This window comes from Hemiscyllium ocellatum, chromosome 1, assembly GCF_020745735.1.
Source record: "Hemiscyllium ocellatum isolate sHemOce1 chromosome 1, sHemOce1.pat.X.cur, whole genome shotgun sequence".
In the NCBI taxonomy this organism is placed as follows: domain Eukaryota; kingdom Metazoa; phylum Chordata; class Chondrichthyes; order Orectolobiformes; family Hemiscylliidae; genus Hemiscyllium; species Hemiscyllium ocellatum.
In genome coordinates this window covers 151,382,072-151,403,629 of record NC_083401.1, presented here as the reverse complement: position 1 = coordinate 151,403,629, position 21,558 = coordinate 151,382,072, and the positions used below count along the sequence as shown (strand labels likewise).

The 21,558-nt window shown below is 41.1% G+C and overlaps 1 protein-coding gene across 2 annotated transcripts in view; it reads left to right on the top strand.

Moving 5' to 3' along the window:
• The window catches only part of LOC132820599 (testican-3-like), a 525,001-nt gene that overhangs the window by 373,177 nt on the left and 130,266 nt on the right, over positions 1-21,558 (top strand). The window lies entirely within an intron of this gene.

Genomic DNA, 21,558 nt, shown 5'->3' with positions numbered 1-21,558 from the left:
GAGATCTTAAATTCTTTTACTAAAAATATGCTGGCAGGAATGTTATAAATTCAATTATAAAGCAAAAGATTCTTTATTTGTGATATTGTAAAACGTTCAGGAAAAATTGAATCTTTGAATTAAGGAGAGTAAACATGAAGATTCAGTTGTGGGACCTGGGTATGCTGAGAATGTAAACCAATTTCTCTCTAACAGATTATCAGGACAAACAAAACCAGTGACCTTTTGAGAATAAAAGTGTCCTGTTAGGAGACCAAAAGTCATGAGTCAGTGGAGATATAGAGGTAAGCTCGGTGTCATTGCAGACAGCTTTTACTTCACAGGAGTATTAGAAGTATTGTCTCCAGAGTCTCAACCTAATAAGAAGCTCACTTTCTTGAAAATAAAATTCTGTAATGGAGTTTGAGAATTTATTAGACATTCAAATTGGGAATCCTAGAACTGTCACCAAATATTTGTGGTAAAATTTACATTATTGTGAGGTGTGAATTCAAAAATGTCTCCAGTTTAGATTGGATTCCCTACAGGACGGAAACAGGCCCCTTGGCCCAACAATCCACACTGACCCTCCGAAGAGTAACCCACCCAGACCCATTCACCTACTCCCTACTAATGCACCTATCACTATGGGCAATTTATCATGACCAGTTCACCTAACCCACACATCTTTGGACTATGGGAGGAAACCCACACAGACACAGGGAGAATGTGCAAACTCCACACAGACAGTCGCCCGAGGCTAGAATCGATCCCGGGTCCCTAGCGCTGCAAGGCAGCAGTGCTATCCACTGAGACACTGTGCCACCACAAACTATTTACGAACTATAAATTTGGCTGCACAGTGCTCGCACTCATGGACCTACCAATGCTGCAATACAATGGGTAGGAAGTAGATGCATATTTCAAACTGCATATTGCCCACTCCTGAAACAGGCACTAAGTGGTTTGAATTTGGAAAATTGGCAAAGAAGGTGCCCAACACACTTTTGAGGCCCATGCTTCATGATTGACTTGCCCTGAGGCAGCCACCAGCGGCACTTCCATGCCTTGGAAACACCCATTCCTGGCAAAATATGTTAAGTATACTTAGCTGAATGTTGCATCAAAAGAAATAGAAACCGACCTTCTCTAGCAGGAGAATTGTCCTGTCTTACTGACTTCTGCATGGGCCCTACATTTATGGTGCAGCTCCACTGACTAGTGGTAGTGGCAGAGGGTGCAGGTTGAGTAGACCTTTCTGTATCTGGGGTTATCTTGGGGAATAGGAGTAATTTCCATGAGCTCTCAGTGGGGTACAGCCAGTGTTGGGGTGCAAAGCAATTTCTCAATTGCTCAAATTATGTGACTGGGCTTTCAGCATATTTGACTTTTTCTGCCTTCTCAAGGTAACCTTTCCTCACTTAATATGTTTGGTGCCAGTGTAGTAATGAGTAAATAAGTTGGAACTTTCATGTGGTCACTATGGATTTACATGCATGACATTCCCAAACCAGCATTTAATGTATGTGAGCCGTCACACTCTCTCCCTCTCCTGATTTTAGATTTTGTTCTTTAGATTTAGATTACAGTGTGGAAACAGGCCCTTCGGCCCAGCAAGTCCACGCCGACCCGCCGAAGCGCAACCCACCCAGACCCATTCCCCTACATTTACCCCTAGCACTAAGGGTAATTTAGCATGGCCAATTCACCTAATCTGCACATTTTTGGACTGTGGGAGGAAACTGGAGCACCCAGAGGAAACCCACACAGACATGGGGCGAATGTGCAAACTCCACACAGTCAGTCACCTGAGACGGGAATTGAACCTGGGTCTATGGCGCTGTGAGGCAGCAGTGCTAACCACCGTGCCACCCATGATTATTGTTCTTAATTTGCCACACTAGTTTCTAATCTTGTTACACTGATTTTGTTTTCCCATATATCTCCAGTTAACCGATCTTCAATGATTCCTCACTACACTGGCTTGATGGAAGAGGCCAAGTAGCTAATACTAAGCTGTTATGGCCTTAAGAACTATACATAAGCATTGTACCCTCAGCCATTGTGTATCTAAAGTGTATGCTGTTAAATGTTTATGACCGTGCATAGATAATGCAAAAAGAAAAACAGTTCACTCTTGAATTGTTACTAGATGCGTAAGATCAATAATGTTGGAATTATCCTCTAATAGCGCACGGTAGCTCAGTGGTTAGCACTGCTGCCTCACATCACCAGGGTTCCAGCTTCGATTCTGGCCTCGGGTGACTGTCTGTGTGGAGTTTGCACATTCTCCCCATGTCTGTGTGTGTTTCCTCTGGGTGCTCCGGTTTCCTCCCACAGTCCAAAAGTGTGCAGGTTAGGTGAATTAGCCATGCTAAATTGCCCATAGTGTTTAGGTGCATTGGTTAGAGGGAAATGGGTCTGGGTGGGTTACTCTTCGGAGGGTCAGTGTGGATTGGTTGATCCAAAGGGCCTGTTTCCACACTGTAAGGAGTCTAATCTAATAGTTCTCCTTACCTTTACGTGCTACAAACTCAGTTTGTGAACGAAACAATGGAACTTTATTGTATGGAAGAAAATGAAAGAGAATTTACAATTTATTATTTGGCAGAAAGCTGAGTTATTTAGTTTTAACATCCCAGTATGCAGCAAACAAGCTAGGGATTTCAATACAGCCAATAATCTCCGAATTAAAGGAATCTGATTTTCTGCATGCTGTAGCGCAATTAATTTTAAAAATGGGATAAGAGTATGATCAGGAAGCAAGAGAGTTGGGGTATGGTGATCTAAATATTCATATGAGAAAGGATCCCCAACTTGCAACACATGTGCCCACTGGCTTTGTTACGGCAGTGGTCTCATTTTCGAGACATCGGACAATATTAACATGTGAATCACAACCCCGCTGTGCAATTGGAAGTCCGGTTCAGGTTTTAAGTTTGCACAAGTTTACCAGAGGGTGGAAAATGGATGTGGTAAACTGCCAATCCACGAGGTAAGTGCCTTTCTGCGCACTTGCAGAATGGTCCCAATCCCCCTTGTGGGAACCTTGAATTTCTGCTGTGTCAAACCCACAGGCTCTCTCTACTCTGCTGCAATTGGAAAACTCTTCCTCTAGCCCCAAATGTCTGACTTATTCTGACCTCTGTCTCTCTCTCCTACTCTCTGCCTGCTTCTGGCTGGCCGATCGCCTGGGACTGTCCACAAGGATTCCCAGTCTTGACCTCCTTCCCACCAGTTTGCTGTTTTTAACCACCTAGATGTCTTGTTGGTGTTTGAGGATAAAAAAATTAAATGAGGGTTATCATTATCACTAATTGGTTCAGTTGGAGTGTGGGCTGTCAGAATAATAGGAGAAAATATTTGCTTCCTATTATGGTTGTATCTGAATTTGACCACAAATGATTTAGTACAAGCTAGTGAATTTTTGAGTGATATTTTAAAGCAATATTCATTTTTCATCACTAACTTATCAATAAATAACAAGAAATGTTGTAACGCATAAAAACTTACTTTTGGTAAATTAAATTTTCATTTTTGCATTATAAAAGTTTGTTTTCCTGAAGTCTAATTAAAATCATTTTTTTGGACAAACAAACCGTTCCCTGAGGTAAATCCATTACTCGGTCTTTTTTGCTGACATTGCACTCACCAGAGGTTGAAAATAAAATAGAATTGTTGTAATGATATGTATCGCTTAATACTGCTGAAATTTCAAATTTAAAATGTTCGTAAAATTCACAGTTGAGAGAGTTGCAAACTGATGTACTATTTTATGCAAGTACAATGTTTAGTTATGTTGTATTACTTTGAAAACTGTCTTATATTTGATTGCATGTCTACCATTTCATATCTATGTAGTAACCATAAGAGAGTCAATATTGACCGTATTAGCCTGTTAAATCACAGGAAACATTGTTGAAGACTGATATTAATGATTAATAGCAAAATAATTAGTTGCAAATCCTAAAAAATAAAAGGTGCATCTACCTAACGACATGATTCGATTTTCTGTCTGTGTTCCTCCAAACCAGCCCATTTTTTAACTGATTGCAGATTTTCTTTTTTATTTCTGATGATAATTAACTCTTATGAGAAAGTCAAAGTTGTTTGTAATTTACTCCTGTTTTGCATTTCCACCTTTTCACACCTGTAATTATTTGCAACTAATAAGGTGTGAAAAGATAGAAATGCAGAGCAGGAGTAAATTACAGGTGCGAAAAGGGGAATATGGGAATGGTCAACTGAGAAATGTGTTGCTGGAAAAGCGTAGCAGGTCAGGCAGCATCAAAGGAGCAGGAGAATCGACGTTTTGGGCATAAGCCCTTCTTCATCTGCATCTGCAGTCCTCACTTTCTCCATGGTCTACTGAGAGCAAAGCCAACAAGACATGACTGGGAGGGGATATGGTCCATAACCAAAAACAAAGACAGAGGTCATGCTTTGAAGTTGATGAGCTTAAAGTTGAGTAATACAGCCTATTTAGTGACTAAACAGAAAATAAGATGATATTGTTCCAACTTGCAATGAGCTTCTTTGGAACATTAGCAGACCTGCAATGGAAATATTGGCATATGAGTAAAGTTGTTTATTGAAATAGCAACCTTCTGAAAAGTCGAGGTCATTCATACAGGCAGAATGAAGGTATCCCACAAAACAATCATCCAATCTGCACAGTGGCTCAGTGGTTAGCACTGTTGCCTCACAGGGTGAGGGACCTGGGTTCGATTCTAGCCTCAGGCAACTGTCTGTGTGGAGTCTGCCCATTTTCTCTGTGCCTGCATGAGTTTCCTCTGGGTTCTCCAATTTCCCCCCACAATCCAAGGTGGTATCCAGGGATGTGTAGGCTGGGTGGATTTGCCATGGGAAATGCAGGAGAACAGGAATAGGAAGGTGGGTGGGTTGCTCTTCGGAGGGTCAGTTTGTATTTGATGGGTGAATATAAAGGAGACCATGCTGTAATGGAAGGATGAAAATTAGATACAAAACTGATGTGAGCAACAAAAACATCAGGCTAGGTTAAAGTACAGGTAAAACACTGCTTCATTTGAAGGGTGTCTTTGGAGTTTGGACAATGAAAAGGTAAGTGCTGCACCTTCTGTGATTTCATAGGAAATTGCCACGGGGAGTGAGAAAGTTTTGAGACATGAATGTACTGGGGTGTCTTAGAGGGAATGGTCCCTACAGAATGCTGGCAACGTAAGAAAGAGGCAAGATGAGTTTGGTGGTATCCTGCTGCAGGTGATGGAAGATGGTTCTTTGAATGCAGAAACTGGCCAGGTGGAAAATGAGGAAAAGGAGAACCATGTTTTAGGGCGGAAAAGGGATGAGGGCAAAAGTATGACAAATGTGCTAGGCATGACTGAGCGCCCTAAAGAAAGCCATGGTGAGTGGGATTCATCAACTGAGAAAAAAGGAAGACGTATTAGTGAAAAGTGACATCCTCAAAACAATGCAATGGAGATAGACAAGAATGACATGAAGGCCTTACAGGAAGCAGTGCATGAGGAAGAATAGTCAGGGTAACTATGAGAGGTGATGAGTTTGTAGTGGATATTGGTGGACAGTCTGTCCCAAGAAATAGAAACAGTGAAGTCCAGGAAGGGAAGAATCAGATGTACCAGGTAAAGATGAGAGAAGGCTGGAAATTACAAACAAAACTGATGAATGTTTCCAATTCTGAATGAGAGCACTGATGACAACATCGGTATATCAGAGAAAAAGTTGTCAGGAGGGACCCAAGTAGCGCTGGAACAAGGAATATACCACTTACCCCAGAAAGAGACAGATACAAATAGGAGTTGTGCAAGTACCTATTGCCACAGTTGACTTGGAGAAAGCGAGATAACTTAAAAGTGAAGTTGTACAAAGTGACAATAGGTTCGACCAGGCAATGGAGGGTGGGTGGTATATGAAAATTGTTGAGGTCTCCAAGGAAGAAGCAGAGAGTCTTCATTTTTGGAAGAGGTTAGAAATGGGCTTGAGGGGGTTGGGAGGCCAAAAGGAGGGAAGCCGAGAAGAGGAAATCTCAAATGGAAATGAGGTCAGTGACAGTGTTGAAAACAACAGTTTGATGTACAGCGGTGAGGTCATAGTCTGGCGGTGAAGGGAGGTTTGAGAACAAATTTAGAGTTAAAGCTGAGAGAACAACATGCAGCAAGTTCAGAGGGAGATAAGTTAGAGTGAGTGAATGAAGGGAGCACAACAATTATAGTGGCTGCTGTCACATCAACAGAGATCAAGTGCAAGAAAAAGGCAGGGGAGGAGCCCTGGTGGAGGGGGTAGTTAGTTGGAGTAGATGTATTGTTGGTGAGACACAAAGTTGGTGTTGCAAGGAGAGAACTGTAAATAAAACTCCTGTCCTATCCAAAGTACATCGACTAAGGCAGCGGAAGAAGAATTCAACATCACGTCATGCCCAAACTTCATTGAGATAGGTGTATGAAGGGATAAAACAAAGTCCTGTGCTAAACATAGATCGTTCAGCATCAGAGAGGGAAAGGTCAAAGAATATTATAAATACAGGGCAAGAACTGGGATTAGAAGAAGTGATAGAGTCAGAGAAAACAGAAGGGAGGAACATTGGTGCCTGTGTATTTATGGAGGTTGCATTTCGTAATATGTGAAGGGAAGAGAAAAAAGTTTCTTGTTGAAGTGTCAAACAAATTTGAAAAATGATATGGGACTGGGACAGCTTTGAGATAGTGTGAGGTGGTACTGATAGAGAGAGGTCAAGATTATGCTTCTGGCTGTGTGTGGCACTGAGTATAGAAGCCACAGTGGTGGTGACTGCCATTAACCACAACAGCCATGATTAATCTCTGTTACTTAGAGTAACCCTGTCAATGTTTTTGTCCCCATGTCAACACATGCCTCTGCATCTCCTCCCAACCTTGACTTTTGGCAGTGAGCTCCTCTTTGCTCCTACATCTTCCTGAACAATTAACTACCCTAGGTGACTGACTCTTGTCCATCCCCAGATTGTGGTCTGACACTCATCCTGATCATAACTGGCTCATGCAGCCAATTGGTCATTGATAAGCCCGTGAACTGTATGCAGATTATGTCTACGACAGTGACTTGCCCCTTCCCACTTTTGAATGGGTGAGGAGCAATTTCACCAATTCTGAAACGGCCATTTGATTGAATAAAATCTTGATTGATTTTCCCCATTAGTTTTTTTTTAACTTCCAATTTTGCTTGCTGCCATCAAAGCTTATTTCAACCCCATTCTGCAGAAATGTAATCCTCCTGTCCTGTTGATAGTAGCATCCAGAATCTGGACTGTTTCAAAATCTGCAACCATTAAGTCTTATTTCTGTTGCAGTGGAACATTTGCGTTGTTCCTACACTGCTGAAAAAGAGGCAGTGATTCCCCAGGAACCTTTTTCAGCAGAATTTTGTTTCAATTGAATCTCGCCTCTGTTACTATAACTTCAATAAGAAGCATTTGCTTGTTATCATGAAATACCTTAGCACTGTCCAGTAACTTAGAAAAAAGTACTGATGCTGGGATTCACAAATTGGATTTTGCATTGTTTTACACTATCTGTTAAAATCCATGATATAGTCTTCAACTGAATGGCTATCTGTTTTCTTAATTCTAGCAAAATCTGACTATGCCTCATAGGCATTCAACATACTTTTTGTTATAATTCAATTCAGAACATCTTCAGGGAGTCCAGACCTTCAACACTATTCAACTATTAGGCATTTAGCTCAAAATATATATATTCTGATTTTGCTGTATGTTTGAGATGACAATGGCAAGGTCATATTTTGTTGTCCCTTGGATAGGGATGTAACCCAAATCCATTCAACCACTTCATTCTTTGACTGCTTCAGACTTCTATCCTCATAAAATCATCATAGCCAACGATTCACACTCAGTTTCTCTCATTTATTCTCTCTAATTTTAGCCTCTCGAAGTTTATTTTTCTGGACAGGATTGTTGATTTTAGTTTTTGGTTGTCAATTATAAGCAACCATCCTTTTTCTTGTGTATTTTCTTTCTAGAACTCTCGATGCTGAAGGGCAGAACTGGAACTTTTTTATATAGAATATCATCACAAACATGCATCTTTGAATTTAATAACCATCATACCAGTCTAATTCTTTTTTAAAGGAGATCAGGCAGTGGGCCTGTTTGTTCTCAGTACCTGTATACAATTGAACACAATTAACAGCAAGATGCAAAAACCAGCAGAGATGGGTGACCAATGAATCTTCTTTTGACCATGTTGGTTAATGGAGGAATTTTGGCCATAGCACAATAATGTTTTGAATTTCTTGTGAAAATTTTCTTCAATGGGCCTTAGTCAGTGTCTCATCAGAAGGAAAGGACTTCCAACTGTGATGTTTACAACGTTGCAGAAGTGCTAACCGCTTACTACTCAAGGCCTTCAGAACTTGAGTGATAGTAGCACTAACCAAGCCTGTATGACACACACTTTCCAAAATGTTTAAAAAGTGTAGAAAAGTCAAACATTTGTGCAGGAAAATTGTGGGTTTTTTTGCTTTCCCTTCTGCTAAATAATATATATCAAGCCTTCAGCTTTTATACAACCAACACTACACTCTCCCATGACATTCAGCGATATATAGCTTCCTCACAACTACAGTGAATTTTTTCATTGTTTTCTTTTGTGGTAATAATGTTAAATATTAGGATTGCCAATAACTTCAGCTATCATGAGCATAAGAGAACAAAATCACATTGCAGCTTCAATATAATCTCTTTCTTTTATATGCCATAAGCTGCATTATTGGGTCTGTTTTGAGGCTGTCAGCATTTCCAAGGTTCTTTATTCACTTTAATTCAGTTATTTGCATGTTTCTGACTGATAGCTGGGTAGCTGATGATGTAAGAACAACGATAAATTGGTTGGAAGTGATACAAAATAATAATAAAACATTTCTGCTTTTGTTCACTGCATACGGGCATTGTTGGCATGTATGGCTCCTGAGCAGATGGTGGTGAGCTGCCTCCTTGAGACTGATAGAGGTATTCACTATCATGCAAGGTCTGGGAAAGAAGATAGAGAGAAATTGTTCCCACTCATGAAAGCATTGAGAATGAGAATGCACAGATTTCAAGTAATCTGTAAAAGTGGCATTAAAAGCTTTTTTAATTGCAGCAAGTGATTTCGGTCTGGAATATACTTCTTGAGAGTGTGGTGAAACGAGGTTCAATTGAGATTTCCAAGCCATGTTAAACAAAATCTGAAAATGGACAATGTGTAACATGAGGAGATAAGTCAGGGGAGTGACACTTGGTGCATTGCTCAGTCAAAGAGTCAGTAGAGACATGATATGCCAAGTGTCATCCCCCCAGTACCATAAAAAACTTGAAATTTTGTCGGTCTTATTTATTGTGAAATGGAATATGAGTTAATATCAATGAATATCGTGTTGGAGGTACACGTAGAGTATAGAGAAGGAGTTCTAGAGATTTGACCATGCAAAAATAAATGGTGATACATTCTCAATTCAGAATGGTATATGATTTGGATGAGAATTCACAAGCAATAGAGTTTCTGTGCATCTGCTGTGTTGGGTCATAACACAGTCGAGGTTTACAGTTTTTGAAGATACTATTGAGCAACCACTTGTGAGTAAAGTACAACTTATAGATGGTACAAACTAAACAGTGGATAACTTGCAACAGAATTCCCAGTCTCTTACTGTTCTTGCAGTAACCGTATTTATAGAACATAGAAATGAGAGAGAAGTAGGCTGTTTGACACCCCAAGCCTATTCTGCCATTCATTATGATCATTGCTGATCTACTGTATCAATGCCATATCACTACTTTTTGTCTATACCCTTGATGCTTTTAATATTAAAACAAAATCTCTCTTTCTTAAATATACTCAGTGATCTGCCTTCCACAGGTCTCTGTGGTAGCAAATTCCACAGCTTGACCACCCTCTAAGTGATGAAACATTTCTTCATTTTAGTCCCAAATGGACTAACCCGTATCCTGAGATTGTGACCCCAGGTTCTGGATTTCCCATCAAAGAGAAACATCGGTGTGTAGTTTGTCTAGCCCTGTTAGAATTTTGCATGTTTCAATAAGATCCCCTTTCATTTTCTGGTCTCTAGAATACAGGCCCAGTTGAACCAATCTTTCCTCATGTGGCAATCCTGACATTCTCAGTATCAACCTGGCGAACCATTACTGCATCCCCTCTTTGGCAAGTATATCACTTCTTCAGTAGGAAAACTAAATCTGCAAACAATATACCAGATGTGGCCTTACCTAAGCCTTGTATAACTGCAGCAAGACATCCCCACTTCTGAACTCAAATCTTCTTGCAGTGAAAGCTGACAGGACAATTTCCTTACTAATTGCTAGCCGGACCTGCCTGTTTATTTTCAATAGCTAATGTTCAAGTACACTTTCGTACGTCCCCATTTTCTAATATCATTTGAATAATATGCTTCCTTTCTGTTTTTCACACAGAAGTGCATGAACTTCACATTTATCCATGTTATGCTGCATTTGTTTGCTCACATGCAACTTCTTTGGATTGCATTTGGCTCCCTCATTGATGTAGATCATGAACAATTTGGGGCCATGCTGTATACCAGTCATCGCCTGCCGCTCAGGGAAAAAAGCCATTTATTCTCATTTTGTTTCTCGATCATGCCAGTGTATTACCCACAATCCTGTGTGCCCTAATTTTGCCCACTAGCTTTTTATGTGGGAACTTACCAAAAGTCATCTTGAAATCCAAATACACCACAACTATTTTTTTCCTTTACTTATTCTGCAAAATACTCTAGTAGTTTTGTTAAACATGATTTACTTTTCATCACCCCATGCTGATTAATCCCATAATGCTTTCCAAGTGTTGTGTTATCACGACTTCGAAAGTAAACCCTAGCATTTTCCCTAACTATTGCTGTTAGACTAACTGGTCTGTAAATCTCTTTTTTTTTGTCTCCCTCCTTTTTATGAATTGTACGGTTCCAATCTGTAAGAACTACTCCAGAGTCGAGAATTTGGGAAGATGATGATCAATCTGTCTGATATTTCCAGAGTCACTTCCTTCAGTATATTGCCTGGTCCGTTTACATTTGTGCTGAGATCTGACATGCTGATAACATGGGAAAGTCTGGTGATGAGTTGAAAATGTGTTGCTGGAAAAGCGCAGCAGGTCAGGCAGCATCCAAGGAGCAGGAGAGTCGACTGCGCTTTTCCAGCAGCACATTTTCAACTCTGATCTCCAGCATCTGCAGTCCTCACTTTCTCCTAGGAGTCTGGTGATGATAATACCATAGAATGTCAGAAGCGGATAATTGGATTCTGTCTTGTTGGAGATGGCCATGTATAGCAAATGTGACTTGCCACTTTTCAGCCGAAATCTGAATGCTGCCTGAGTCTTGCTGCCTGCAAGCTTGAAATGCTTCCATGTCTGAGAAATTGTGCATGGAATTGAATAGTTTGTATAAATTAGTCCTAGCATTATCTTAGCATTGTTGAGCAGTTTACTTCTGTGGAAGTGAGCACTCTTTGACAACACGGACCTTCACTTTGATGTCACGGTCCCTCACTTTGAGGACACTGTCCTTCAGTCTGAAGATAGACTTAAGGGGTAGCATCAAGGCAGATTGGATTATCACCCTTTTTGTGGACAGACTGTACCTGGGCAATTTTCTAAGTAATTGGGTAGACAGCAGTGTCTGTCTAGAACTGCTGCTTTGAGTTGTTACTTGATTTGGAATTCAAGGTTTCAACACTATAGCCAGGATGTTGTCAGAACCCTTTGCTATATCCAGTGCACTCAGATTTTTATTAATATTATATGGATAAAATTAAAGTGAATGAAGATTGGCAACTTGTGTCAATGGGTACCTCAAAAGGAGGCTGAAGTAGAACCTCAATTTGCTTTCCTGGCTGAAGTATTTGAAAAACACATCTAACTATATTTTGAGTCTAAGCACGGAGCATTTGTGGCATTTAGAAAGTGACTTGATCTAGCAATAAATTCACTTCACATTCATCAAAATTGATAAGTATGGCTTTATTATGCAATTTTAAAATATACTTGTGAAATTGCCATACTCATTAGAATTTTAAATAAGTTATATTGCTTTGTACTGGCTGTGGTTCTGCAGTATAAATTGAACATACTTTTACCTCAGTATACTTAAGTGACAAATATAAATGTTTTTGAGTGGTTATTAGGTATTATTTTGAATCCTACCTCAAATTGCAAAATGATTACTAATGAATCTAAAGTGTACCATGGTACTTAGACTGCTTGACTCAACTTCACGTTTTTAAAATGCATTCATCCTCTGAAAAGTAAGATTTACAAACAGCATTTTTATCATAAAGCATACTTATAATATAGTATTAATAGAATTTGAAACTATATAGATGCCAAATGAGTTGAACTACTATCACATTTTCTAATTTTTATTACATAAATTATAGACAATAAGATCAATAAAATTGTGCTGTGTTAATCACTAATTCTTGTAGGACAAACACTGCATTGTGAATATATCTATGGAGACAATCGACTTGCAGTTCTTAACCTGCACATGCAACTACATATGTATGTGCTTTTCAATACGTGGCTACAGCTTAACCCTTAATGCAGTGGAAATGTCAAATGCTAAAAGAAAAATATTTTATGCAGTAAAATCATACATATGATGGCCTGGTGTACTGAAATATTGTACTCAACTAGTAATTCATACATATAACATGCAGAATCGATTTTCCTAAGTTATGTATGGAAACGTGTCAATGCAAATTTCAACAGCAAGTTGTAACTTCCCTTATTGTCCTGCCCACCTTCAAAGTGGTTCCAATGAAATTCATTTTGAATATTATCTCCACCAGGCAGGAAAAGCTCAGCAGTTTGTTGCATGCAGGTTTTTTTAAAGATGTCGTCTTCTTTTTTAGTTGAAAAAATTGCAAACAGAGCAGAGTGAAAGGCACTCATTTAAATTTAAATCAGTGATGCAAATTTAAAGAGAGAGGATGGAATATCTAGAAATTGTGTACCTGCTATTACTGTCTTTCGACTATACTGTCTTTCGATAAAACTGTCCCAATAGTACAAATTTGTCGTTATTGCCTCCGAATGCAACTGTAAGCATAAGCGAAGAATACTTTGATCTGGAAATTCATGATGGCCTCACTACACTACCCATACCTTAAAGTGGAAAGTGTTATCTCAAAATTCCAGGGTGGGATCATTTAAATAAGTGATCTGACCTTTCACTTCCTGCAAGGAGGCAACTCCAACTTGACCTGAACCCTCTTCCAAAATGGATAGTAATTCTCCAGACATTTGAGAGAATTTTATTTAACTCTTCAATGAAAAGAGTCAGTTGCATTCCACTGAGGCATCATTCGGGTAAAAAGAAGGAATTTTCCTGGGAAGCATTGGAACTCATTTAGACTTGACCATTTGATGGATAGGAAAGAAGCAATCCATCCCAATCTTCCTGTGTAATTGGAATTGTGAAATCTAGTGTAAGTGCTTATGGGATAAAGGGGCAGTAGCAACATGGATTCAAGTTTGGCTGAGTCACAAGGCAGAGTAATGACTTTTGAATATTTTTCAGTCTGGAGAGAGGTCTGTGCTGGAGTCCCCAGAGGTCAGTTTTGGGACCCTCACTTCTCCTGATGTATTTTAATGATCTTGACCTGGGAGTACTAGGCACAATTTCACATTTTGCAGATGATGTAAAACATGAAAGCATATGAACTGTGAAGAGGATACTGCAAAACTTCAGCAAGGCAGTTAATTGGTGAAGTGGGCGGATAGGTGGCAGACAGAGTCCAATGCAGTCAAGTTTGCTAGAATAACATGAAAGTCAATGTACAACTCCAAAATGACACTGGCACAGAAGGACATGGGTATATATGTGCATAAGTTATTAAAGCAGTTAATAAAGCATACAGTATCAAAGGCTTTAAAATTAGTAGCACAGAATGCAGGGCCAAGGAAGTAATAATGAACGTGTATAAGACATGAATTCAACCTCAGATGTGGTATTGTGTACAGTTCTGGGCAGCACACATTAAGAAGGATGTAAAGGTGTTGGAGAGATTGTAGAAGAGGTTTACTAATTTGACAAGGATGAGGAATTTCAGTTATGAAGAATGGCAAAGCTGTAACTTTTTTTTTCCTTTGAGAAGGGTAAGTGAAGGGAGACCTGACTGAAGTGTTCAAAATACTGACAATCTGAGCAGATTTAACAGGGAAAAAGTTTGCCACTCATGAATGTTGTTGAGAATCAGGGCACGCTGATTTAAAGTAATAGTAAAAGAAGCAGAGGTGAGAGGATGTTTAAAAAAAACCTCTTTCACAACAGATATTGAGGGCATAGGATGCACAACCAGAGAATATGATTGAGGCAAGTTCAACCAAAGCAATCAACAGGGAATCACACAGACATTTGAAGAGGAAGAATGTGCAAGATTATGGAGAGAAACAGGCAAATGGTACTAAATGAATTGGTCAGTTGGAGAGCTGGCATTGACATGATAGGCCTAATGGTAGCCTTCTGCTCTGTAAAAGTCCTGTAATGTTATGACAGAATCCCAGAAGGCCTGGTCTTCAATTTATACTTTTCTCAAATTTATACTTTCCTCTGCCAAACTCCCCTCGAATGTCCCAGTCTCTAATTTCTGTCCTCCATATCAGTATTTTTCATTGTGTAAAATGAATGGTACCCATTTGGTTGAAGAACCTTGCTGCAATTTGTAAACCCACTCTGTCCACTTCAGTGATTTTTTTTTGGTCTTTTTCATCTCCACACAGCATTGATAGTAGATTTCTATTACATCTGCCAGGTTGGAGGAAATCAAGATCATGATGCACTGGAGTAACCATTTAAAAGTATCTCATCACGTTATTCATCTTTAATGAGTTTTGTCATGGCTGCTTTTTCTTCTTGGGACATAATCAGAGCACTTTCTCCAGTTGGTTCCAGTTCAACAGTTAAATGTCCATCTCCTTGCTCTGCCATCAACTGTTCCTGTAAATACATACACATTTATGTATTTCCAAGGTTGATAATTGAAGGTGATGCCTTTCATCTCCAATATGTGAAACCTGTCCTTGAGATGTAAATCAGAATAGGAAATAACTGCCTGTCCACATCTGACTGAGTGGATGAGTTTGTGTTTCCTTTTGGTGAAACGTTAATTATCAGTTCAGACGATTTCATTTATTCCACATAAATATCATGAAGCTTGATGTACCTGCATGGTCAAGTGATTCTAGTGTCAATTTTAAAATCTGTGTTTTATCCCCTTTTTAAAATAATTTCAGTCCATGAGTGTCCCAAATAGTAACTCAGATGATGGAATTCAAAAATAAAGTCAAATTTCATTTCAGTAAGACATAATAATATGACTCGAATCACCTGCAATGTGATGCAGTGCGAGGATCATTCAGTCAGATTCAGGATGGAGACCAGGTGCAAATTTAGGGCATTTTCTGTTATATAAGTCAACATTCTCAATATCCACTAAAGTCTGAATACTGCTTGACAAGGACAAAAAAAAGGGAACCTATATTTCTTTGAGTTCCACACTTTTTCGCACTTAATGATAGATGTCTGTGTAAATGTAAAGGTGAAGCACAGTTACCTAGGAGCAAGGCATTTTCCATTAAAATTAGGATCTGCATTAAAGTATTGGAATAACTGTACAGTGAATTCTGTGAGAAAACAGTGATATAAGTGACCCATTCATCAGAAATGGAAAGGAACCAATTCACCTTGGTTGCACCATTCGAAAAGATGGTAGATTTATTAGTGTTGGGGTTGGCACTGACCACACTTTGTTTGGAGTTATGGCTTAATAGAAATAATGCAGTTAATATAGTAAAGACAGATATACTTGCAAATAATTACAACAGGGATGATGGGAAGTGGAATTCTTTTCCGTAACATTTGTCACAGGACCAATGTGAATAGAGAGTTTACATTTGAATTCCCATAAAGTTCTCATCATGTCCGTTACTTTTTGTCATTTTTATTAATGGTTTGGATGTGAACATAGGAGGTATAATTAATAAGTTTGCAGGTGACACCAAAATTGGAAGTGTAGTGGACAGCGAAGAAGGTTACCTCAGAATACAAAGGGATCTTGATCAGATAAGCCAATGGGCTGAGGAGTGGCAGATGGAGTTTAATTTAGATAAACATGAGGTGCGACATTTTGGAAAAGCAAAACAAAGGAGACTTATACACTTACGATAAGGTCCCGGGGACTGTTGCTGAACAAAGAGATCATGTAGTATAGGTTCATAGTTCCTTGAAAGTAGAGTTGCAGGTAGATAGGATAGTGAAGAAGGCAGTTGGTATGCTTTCCTTTTATTGGTCAGCGTATTGAGTACAGGAGTTGGGAGATCATATTGAGGCTGTACAGGACATTGGTTAGTCCACTTTTGGAATATTGTGTGCAGTTCTGGTCTCCTTCCTATCGGAAGGATGTTGTGAAACTTGAAAGAGATTTACAAGGATGTTGCCAGGGTTGGAGGATTTGATTAGATTAGATTACTTAGTGTGGAAACAGGCCCTTTAGCCCAACAAGTCCACACCGACCCGCCAAAGTGCAACCCACCCATACCCCTGCATTTACCCCTTACCTAATACTACGGGCAATTTAGCATGGCCAATTCTCCTAACCTGCACATCTTTGGGAGGAAACCGGAGCACCCGGAGGAAACCCACACAGACACGGGGAGAATGTGCAAACTCCACACAGTCAGTCGCCTGAGGCGGGAATTGAACCCGGGTCTCTAGCGTTGTGAGGCAGCAGTACTAACCACGGTGCCACCGTGCCGCCACCTTGAGCTCTAGGGAGAGGCTGAATAGGCTGGGACTGTTTTCCCTGAGGCGTCGGAGGCTGAGGGATGACCTTATAGAGGTTTATAAAATCATGAAGAGTATGGGTAGGATAAATAGACAAGGTGAGGGAGTCCGGAACTAGAGGACAGGTTTAGGGTGATAGGGGAAAGATATAAAAGGGACCTAAGGGGCAACTTTTTTCACGCAGAGGGTGTGCATGTATGGAATGAGCTGCCAGAAAAAGTGGTGGAGGCTGGTACAATTACACTTTTTAAAAGGCATCTGGATGGTTATATAAATACCAAGGGTTTAGAGGGATGTGGGCCAAGTGCTCGCAAATGGGGCTAGATTAGGTTAGGATATTAGGTTAGGATATCTGGTCGGCATAGACGAACTGGACTGAAGAGTCTGTTCCATGCTGTATATCTCTATGACTCCAAGACACTCTGTTGTAATTTTCAAAAGCATAACTATAAGATTTTAGCTGTTTTAAACACTTTGGGATGATGCTGACATTTCAGCAAATTGCTGATGATTCCAAGTAATAATAATACATCTCACTATAAGTACAACAGTTTACACGAGGCAGTCAAGTTTGTGCATTTTTGATTGAAATCAGAGCTTGACATAGATTTTCAGCCTGTCTGGAGCAGGCTGCCAGAGGTAATGGTCTAAGTGACTACAATTTTGTCATTTAAGAAACATTTGGATAGGCTCATGGATGCGATAGGTATTGAGCGATAGGGTCTAAATGCAGACAAATGGGACTAGATTAACTAAGAACTGTGCGACTTGGACAGGTTTGGCCGAAGGGCCTGTTAACATGCTGTAAATCCCTGAGTCCCTGACTCTAGATAGTGTCTTTTAGATCAGAATAAAAGACATTATTCGAGTAAAACTTGTTAATCACCAACTGGTCATAAAGGAACAACTCTAATCAGATCAAATTTAATCATGATCCCTGATGAGTTAAGGAAGACAAATGGTCCAAGGTTTTACTAAAGAATAAATGCTGAACTAATTATAGAAATCATACCTAAAACATGAGTATAAAAATATAGGCTTCTGATGAGTGAGATGTTGTGTTAAAAATGATTAAAGAATTCTGACATGCTTGTCATAACGCTGTGATTGCAGTTTGATATAAAACTCATTCCATAATCCAAACTAATTTCTGTTTGGCTGGTTTTAGTTAGTACACACTGTCTACTCTAGTAAAATTTAATGTTTTAAAAACACGAAAGGGACACTTGCTGACAGCAACAATACCTTGCAAAATATTACAGGACGATGAGTTCCCTCACAGGCCAATTTGTCACATGAACAGTTCTGTACAATTAGAAGGTTTTTTTTAATATGATGCTTAATCTTGGGAATGTATTGAGGTGATTTTTTATCTTCTGTTGCCTGAATATTTATCAGAGGCAGATTAGAGACAGAAAATCACATGAACCAAATGGAATGATCCTAATCATGTGGAAGGGAAATTGAATAGAGAATGTTTTCCAGTGGACTTTTGAGAGATTTAAGTTTCAATAGAATAAATGTTTCCTTCAGCATGTCATGAATATTGAACAATGTAGTTAAAATGATAATTAAGGAGTGAGGAGAAATTTCTGCACACTGAAATTGAAGGATGGGATGCTTTAATGCAAAAAAAAAGCAAAGACCATTACAACATTTGGAGAAAATTAGGTGAGTATTTGAAGCTCTGAAGAAATGGAAGAAAACATAGAATGTGACAGCGCAGTTCAGAGGGCTGATGGGCTTGTTGCACTGACCTGTGGAACCAATCTGACACCAATCTATCCTACGCTATTCCATTTTCATCCATTATGTTTATCCCATAACGATTTAAATACCCTGAAAGTTGGTGAGTCAGCTACTTTTGCAGGCGGGGCGTTCCACACGCTTATTACTCTGAGTAAAGAACCTACCTCTGATCCTTTATCTATCACCCCTCAATTTAAAGCCATGTCCCCTTGTGCTGCCCAACACTATCTGAGGAAATGACTCTCACTGTCCACCCTATCTGATCCTCTGATCATCTGGTCAGGCAGCATCCGAGGACCAGCAGAGTTGATGGTTCGAGCATAAGCTTTTTATCAGGAATGTGGGGGGAGCCCAAGGGTTCTGAGAGATAAATGGGAGGCGGAGGTGGGGCTGAGGAGACACTAGCTGGGAATGCAATAAGTAGATGAAGGTGGGGGTGATGGTGTAGATCGGTGTGGAGGGTGGAGCAGATAGGTGGAAAGGAAGATGGCCAAGTGGGACAGTTCAAGAGGGTGGTGCCAAGTTGGAGGGTTGGATCTGGGGTACGGTGGGTGAAGGGGAGATGAGGAAACTGGTGAAATCAACATTAATCCAGTGTGGCTGGAGGGTCCCAAAGCAAAAAATTCTTCCTCCAGGCAATAGGTAGCTAGAATTTGGCATTAGAGGAGCCCCAGGACTTGCATGTCCTTGGCGGAGTGGGAGGGGGATTTGAAGTTGTTTAGTGTGTGTGTCCCAGAGATGTTCTCTAAAATGTTCTGCAATTTGGCATCCTGTCTCCCATTGTAAAGGAGATTACATCGAGAGCAATGGACAGGGTAAATGGTATGTGTAGAGATGCAGGAAAACCTCTGTCAGATATGGAAGGATCCTTTGGGGCTGTGGATTGCGGTGAGGGGGGAGGTGAGGGCGCAGGTTTTACACCTCTTGCAGCAGCAAGGGAAGGTGTTGGGAGTGGAGGGTTGGTTGATGGTGCGTAGACCTAACAAGGGAGTCACAGAGGGAATAGTTTCTGTGGAAAGCAGGTAGGGGTGGGGAGGGAAATATATTTCTGGTGAGGTCTGTTTATAGGTGGCAGAAATGGCGGAGGATGATGCGTTGAATCCAGAGGTTGGCGGGGTGGAAGGTGAGGACCGGGGGGGGTGGGGGGGGTTCTGTCCTTGTTGCAGTTGGAGAGGTGGGGTTCAAGGGGGAGGTGTGGGAATGGTGGAGATGTGCTGGAGGGCATTGTTGATGACATGGAAGAGGAAATGTGGTCCTTGTAGAAGGAAGCCATCTGTAATGTTCTGGCGTGGAATTGGCCCTTCTGGGAGCTGATGCGGAGGAGGTGGAGGATAGTGTTTTTACAGGAGTGGAGGTGGGATGAGGTGTAGTCCAGGTTGCTGTGGGAGTCAGTGGGTTTGAAGTAGATTTCCGTGTTGAGTCAGTCACCAGAAATGGAGATGGAGAGGTCCAGGAAGGGGAGGGAAATATCCAAGATGGTCCAGGTGAACTTGAAGTCAGGGTGGAAGGTGTTCGTGAAGTTGATGAACTGTTCAACCTCATGGGAGCACGTGGCGCCAATACAGTTATTGATGTAGTGGAGGAAAAGATGGGGAATGATGCCGATGTAGGTATGGAAGATAGACTGTTCCACGTATCTGATAAAGAGGGGTCCATGTGGGTGCCCATGGCTACCCTTTTAGACTGGAAGAAGTGGGAGAATTCAAAGGAGAAATTGGTGAGGGTGGGGACCAGTTCAACCAACTGAATGAGTGTGTTGGTGGAAGGGTACTGTTTGGATCGGCGGGAGAGGAAGAAACAGAGGGCTTGGAAGTCTTCGTCATGGCAGATGGATGTGTACAGGGGCTGGCTGCCCAATTTGAAGATGAGGCATTGGGAGGCCAGGAAACGAACGTCATGGAGGTGGAGGGCGTGTGTGATATCTGGAATGTATGTGGGGAGATCCTGGACCAAGGGGGAACAAGACAGTGTCAAGATATGCGGAGATAGGTTCAGTGGGGCAGAAGCAGGCTGAGACAATGGTCGACCGGAGCAGTCAGTTTTGTGAAACTTGGGTAAAAGGTAGAAGCAGGTGGTGCGGGATTTCCAGACTATGAGGTAGGAGGCAGTAGGTGGGAGACCTGAGGATGGTCTGGAGAGGATGGCTTGGTGTTGGGAAATGAGGTCGTGGTGGAGGGGGCAGTAAAAGGAGGTGTCCATGAGTTGACACCTGGCCTCTGTGGTGTAGAGGTCAGTGCGCCAAACTGCCACTGGCCCCCTCCCACCATCTGCTGGTTTGATGGTAACGTTGGGGTTGGAGTGGAGGGCTGCACATTGTGAGGGTGAGAAGTTGTAGTGGGTGAGGGGGGTGGACAGGTGGAGGCGGTCAGTGTTGCACCGACAGTTGGAGATGAAGAGATCGAGGGTGGGTTACAGACTAGCATGGGATATCTAAGTGGGTGGAATATGTTGGAGGCAGGAGAAGGTGTCCTCAGAGGGTGGGTGGGAGTCCTGATGGAAAATGTAAGCACCAAGGCAGCGAAAGAAAAGTTCGATGTTGCAGCATGTGTTAACTTCCTTGATCCGATAGCGTAGTGGGATGAAGGTGAGGCTTTTACTGAGGACAGATTGTTCACTGTCAGTGAGGGGAAGGTCAGGGGGATGGTGTAAACAAACAAGGCAGGGCTGGGAGCTAGGACCTACTGCAGAGCTGGAGTTGGGAGTGGGGGTGAAGACTATCTCTGGACTTGGTGTGGTCATGGTATCATGGGTCACCAACAGGCACAATGCTCACCATTTAGGTGTCAGTGCGGGTGGAAGGTGTGCCTTAGGTGGCATCCGCAGAGGGGGGAGTGACATTCCATATCCTAGGCGTCCACCACCGCCAAATTCCAACCACCCTTCTGGAGGAAGAACACCTCATCTTCCACCTCGGGACTCTCCAACCACATGGGATCAATATCGATTTCACCAGTTTCCTCATCTCCCCTCCCCCAA